Here is a 5,491-nt window from a genome sequence, read left to right on the forward strand (position 1 = left end):
CGCTCTTTAGTTTTTACTGCAAGTGAGTCATAACAATTAATTTGGTTAGTTAATTATCAATAAAGAAATCTACCAAGCTATTGTACATCGACTCTGAGTGGTTAACCTGGCGAACTCTGGTGCCCAACACCACATGTGTTCGGAAACGCGACAAAACATTTATTTAACAAATATGCAAAACTGAATGCACTACAACTATTTAGGGTATACTGATGCTGTCAATGCAGCACACAGCTCAGTTGACTAAAGAGGTATTGAAACTGGAAAACATGAAAAGAACTCCCAGAACAAAATTAATTTTCTCATAAAAATGGGGTATAAACAAAATATATGGTCAAAAACGTTTTGTCTGGCAAATAGTTTGGATTTGAGCTATTCATGAACAGCTAACAGATAACATATATATGCATTCATGAATTCTTTATTATAGGCTAATTAATTTACCTTCAACGAGTAGCCACACCAAAAGGGCAGTAACTGGACACAGCTCTGAGTTTATTGGGTTAGACCACAACGTAAGGGTGACTCCTGCAACGTTAAACATTGAAAAATTATAAAACATGTATGTGAAAACCCCATAGCCCCATTCCCAACGCGGCCCCCCCCCCCCCCCCAATTTTTTTTTTTTTTCAAAACTGGAAAATTGGTCACTGCAGGTCACCTTTGTGGTAATATTGACATTGAATTAATTTAATTCACTGAAACAGTGAAACAAAACAAGCTTTAGAACAATGGTAACTATTTAGTCAATATTCCAGTTAATCACGTGATGGCAGCCATGACAAGGAGCTTAACAATAGAGTCTTTCTCCCCCGGGAAACTGATGGTGCAAAGCCTCAATACATGGGATTTGGAAGACCCTGGAGACCAAACAAGGTCCATAATCCTAAAATTACATGCAAGAGTTGGCATTCCTGATATAGTTGTGTAAGGTGTATTTATATTGGGGAAAATGTTTACTTGGTGTTGATTGTACTTACCATTTGCTTTTATCTGCTTTAGACCATGGAATTTTTACCTCTAATCAGTGGGGTCATTTACCAGAGTCAGCTGCAAATTAAAGTTGCAATAAAATATTTAAATAAATTGTAGAATAGTGAAATCATAATACAAAAACAACATATACAATGAAATCAAAACCCCTCAGCTTTAAAAGATAGAGCATGACAAGCTGAGACAAAAGGTATTGACTTTGGATAAGAAGCCTTCAGGTATTATGTCAGTGCAGTAATTCATGATTATTAAACAACTAGATCTGGAGGGGAAGGGGGACTTCCTCTGTCCAAGTTATAGGGTGATCTGTGAACCTTTTAATTAGGTAACATGACTTCATACCTTTTAGGGTAATTTCTTATATCATATCTTTTTGCATTGAACAAACATTTACAGAAGAAAAATCATGAACAGAATGAATTCTCTTTTCACTGATAGCGATACAATATTCCAGTACTTCCCATGTACCATTTTGGTGCCAATTCCTGTGTTCTAAATTTTTGAAAATCATTATTATGTACCTGAGAAGTTGTGAGGCAATTTTATATGCTTCATCTTCAAGTGGAGAGGTTCCTCTCCTCTCTAGAAGAGGGCAAAAGAAAGAAGTGTGACTGTCCACAGCCATAAGCCACGCAAACCCTGGAGATTTAAGTGTGTGACAATTGTTGATAATTATTAAATTACTGATATTAAATAAGGACAAAAATTCATAGTATTAAATTTTTAAGTTTAAATTAGTAATAGAGGTTTTTCATGTGACATCATAATAGCAGGCATGTTTAGAAAAAAGTGCATTGTTCCTGCCATCAAACATAGCTGCTGTGAAAAGCATCTATAATATTATAATGTATGAAAGTGCATGCATGCTATAAACACTTTTAGAATCTTCACAACTGGGTACCTCAACTGTCTTCACGCAGTAATTGCGTATTCTGCTCATCTGCTGCAGAGTAAAAGGAGGTGCCTTTTTTGGTTCATATGGTACCCTCCCTTGCTTTGTGTCCTTGGTTTTGGGTCGAGCTGACCTTTTTATTAGCTGCTTTATAGTTTGCTTGACAGCTATAAAATAATATAAAAAATGACAGGAGTTAATTAAGCAAGCATGTGCTTTGCATAAGAAAGTATTATAAGCAAAAGACCAATTATTCACATGTCTCTATCATTACAAGCTCACCGTTCGTCTTGCTTCGATGCAAAGGCACGGCTACCTTTCAAGATGGCACAGGGAACTGTGAAGGGGACTATTGCAAAAAGACATGGGAATTTTTTTGAATAACCATGGAACAACGGGCCTGTGCTGGGATACAGTATAGCTCCAAGAACTGTAGATCGCCACAATAGTCAACTACGGAAGGACTACCCCACTCTCCTCCATAGCAAGATTCAAAATGCTACTAAGGTTTTTTTTTTCTTTTTTTTTTTTAGATAAATCAATCTTATATTAATTTTATCAGTCCTAATTTTTTTCTATTTGTCTGTTTACAGAAACATTCCTTTATGATGCTCTTACTTGATGATTTTCACAATATCTATACCATTAGATTACCAGACACGAGCCTCAAACTGTCTCTTGCCACCCACATGGTCTCCTCTCTTTTAGAAATCCAACCTACTATTCCAGCTATTTGCCTATGTCTACACCTAATATAGTCATAAATGGTATATCTAGAAAATGTGTTTGCACATGTATCATAGGGACTGAGCAAACTTTAAAGAAACATTGTCCTCACTGCTCTCAGCCACTCATGAACAAATTGGATAAACTGACAAATTCTTTTAACACATCTCTTCTTTTGCCTACAAGTACATCTAACAGTATCAATAATATAAGTAATAATGAGGAAAATGAAACAGTCCAGATAAAGTTCCAGATATAAACAGTCATGGCCCTGACTATTATGAATCCACAGATTGGAAGAACCATGTTGAAACAATTTTAAATACATTTTCTGTCCCTCAACCTTCAAGAAGCTCAAATGCAAGTGCAAATTCTTCTGGCTCTCTATCTGGCCAAGGAACTCATCATGCCCATGTATTATCTGTTTCAACTCAATATGGAAAGTTCTGGTTATTTGAAAAGCAGATATCACAGTCCACACTTAATGGAAGGAATGGCTTAACAGCATGCACTTTCATCAATATCATTCTTTCAAAGTGTTATATAGCAAACAGAATGGTTTTACCAATCCCTGACCAAACAATGTCAATATTGTGGCAAATGGTAATCACATCCTGTATCGGAAAGGGCAACAACATACATGATCAAGTTACTGGTGGGCGCCCAATTCACTTTTCTGTATCTGAGGCAGTGATATACATCAGTCTAATCATTCATTTCAAGGAATTACTGTTGATGATTCTTTTGATGTGGATTTTATTAATACAAATCCAGCTGTCCCACAGTCTTCACTGGCATTCTTTTTGCAAAGACTTGTCAAGAACCCAATATAGCAGCCATCATTATCATCAATGGCTAAATGTCTGTGTGTTTAATTGGCCAGGCAAATAACATTCTTCTCATGGATAGTCATCTTCATGGCAACTAATTTATGGAGCATTGGTTGGTAAGACCACCCTGCAAAGATTTAGATGGATTTTTGATAAATGCAAAACAATTTATAAGCAATATATAAACAATATATTACATGTGTACATAAACGTTTTTTTAAGAAATAATTATATCCATACAAAATCCATCAACATTGATATTACATAATAATAATAATAATAATAATAATAATAATAATAACAACTTTATTAATGTGTCTTTCTTTCTAGCTTACAATTAAGAAACTCATTGGAGACACCTATCTAACCCTAATAAAAACCCTTAAAATCCATAGTTAATTGTTAGTTATTTCCTATTTACATTCCCACCCCAACACCATCTATTCCACCCCCCTCCCCCCCACTCTACCCTCTCCCTTCCAATATCCCTAGTGCAACTGGTATGTTATACATGAATTATATGTGTAGATAATAAAATAATAGCTGTGTACCACAGGTTTGCACCCTGGCCAAGTCAGACGCCCCACGTCTATCCAGACACTGAAACTACTATCAGGACATTTGAGTTCGCTGGTATGGAAAACTGCAGCACACTGCATTACCCATAAAAATTAAATTATTCAATAGAACAAGTAGAGACATGAATTAATGTAGACACAAAAAGCAGTCTTTACACTCCTGAGCAGAGATAGTCACGGCCAAGTCCAACTTCCTTTCTTGATTTCTAATATATTAATTGATTCAGCCATTTTGAGCGATTTATTAAGCTTTGACCAAATGAAAGGACCTATATATACCTTATACTGTGCTTCCCATGTGTTATAGTGTTAAATCTTGGTATTGAGAAGTCATCTGAATTTCTAAGGTTATACCTACACTCATTGCCATGGAAAAGGTTTGATAAAGTTTTGATATCTTTACAGTTTTAGTAAAGTTCTTGTTTGAAATTGTAAATTTATTGCTTCGTGGAGTGCTTAATTAAGAATACTTTCTATGGATTCAGTGCTGGCTCTGCAGCCTTTAAAAAGTCAAGTAAACAATCATATGTATTTGACTTCAATTTAAAAATTTTTGACAAGTATTTTCATTGACTGACGCTTCTTAGCACATAAAGGCTTAAGATAGTATATCATGTCCCAGCGGTACATATCTGCACTGTAGTACGATCGATCAATCCTATAAAATAAAGCATCAACTCACCTTCGGCAATCTTATATAAGATCATTTTCCTTCGGATTTTCTGGTTTCCTTCAAAAAAATCAATAGGAATATCCTCTGCTGCGGACATTTTGTGTAATTCACTTATCTTCCACGACATAAAAGGGAAGAAAATCACAAAACAACGTATGCAACAGGGCTGCAATCCGAAAAGATCGAAGAAAACAGTTTACTCATCCAGAAAAACATGTAAGATTATCCGCCATTTTGATGCTAGTCCTTCACGCATGCGCAGACGTTTGACCGCGGTGTTGGCGACGACTGATATGCATAATTTCTGCGGGAGATAGACTGGGTACGAAACCTTTTCATTAGCATACGGCGGGAGCCGCGCTCACACTCTGCAGTCCCGCATTAAGTCAAGTATAAACATTTTCTACATAAAAGGGTATAATTTACAGTTAACGAGCCAACAGCAATTGGTAATATTACAATGATACCCTACGAACACAATAAATATGCACCAAAAATCTTTTCAACGATAGAATCCGGTACACGTGTTATGGAACAAAAGGACCAGAGACCTTAACATTAACATTACCCGCGATTGACCCCACTTATCTTTTGTTATAATATAATATCATACTTACGCATGAATGTTTGAATTGTTGCGGCCAAAAAGGGTCTTTTGTTTGCCCCAAAAAGAACAGCATCGTCTCCGTTGCAGGCAGCAAACTGTTCAAGAGCAATAAGCCGCAACTCGTAAGTTCGAGCAGTCTTTCCATCTAAAGCTTCCGCTCTATTCTTCGCGGGCAGTCTTGCTCCCGCAGCT

At 36.3% G+C, this 5,491-nt stretch overlaps 1 long non-coding RNA gene across 1 annotated transcript; it reads right to left on the reverse strand.

Moving 5' to 3' along the window:
* Positions 1-479: 479 nt before the first annotated feature.
* On the reverse strand, positions 480-4,969 carry LOC116307787 (uncharacterized). The gene is made up of 5 exons (XR_016119903.1): positions 4,702-4,969; positions 1,895-3,568; positions 1,515-1,632; positions 981-1,050; positions 480-528 (listed from the first exon to the last, which is right to left on the reverse strand). It is a non-coding gene; the product is annotated as an uncharacterized LOC116307787 (long non-coding RNA).
* Positions 4,970-5,491: the final 522 nt, after the last annotated feature.

The sequence above is a fragment of the Actinia tenebrosa genome, unplaced genomic scaffold (genome assembly GCF_029948245.1).
Source record: "Actinia tenebrosa isolate PJP-AT-01 unplaced genomic scaffold, QUT_ActTen_1.0 PGA_scaffold15__27_contigs__length_11533743, whole genome shotgun sequence".
NCBI classification, from domain to species: Eukaryota; Metazoa; Cnidaria; class Anthozoa; order Actiniaria; family Actiniidae; genus Actinia; species Actinia tenebrosa.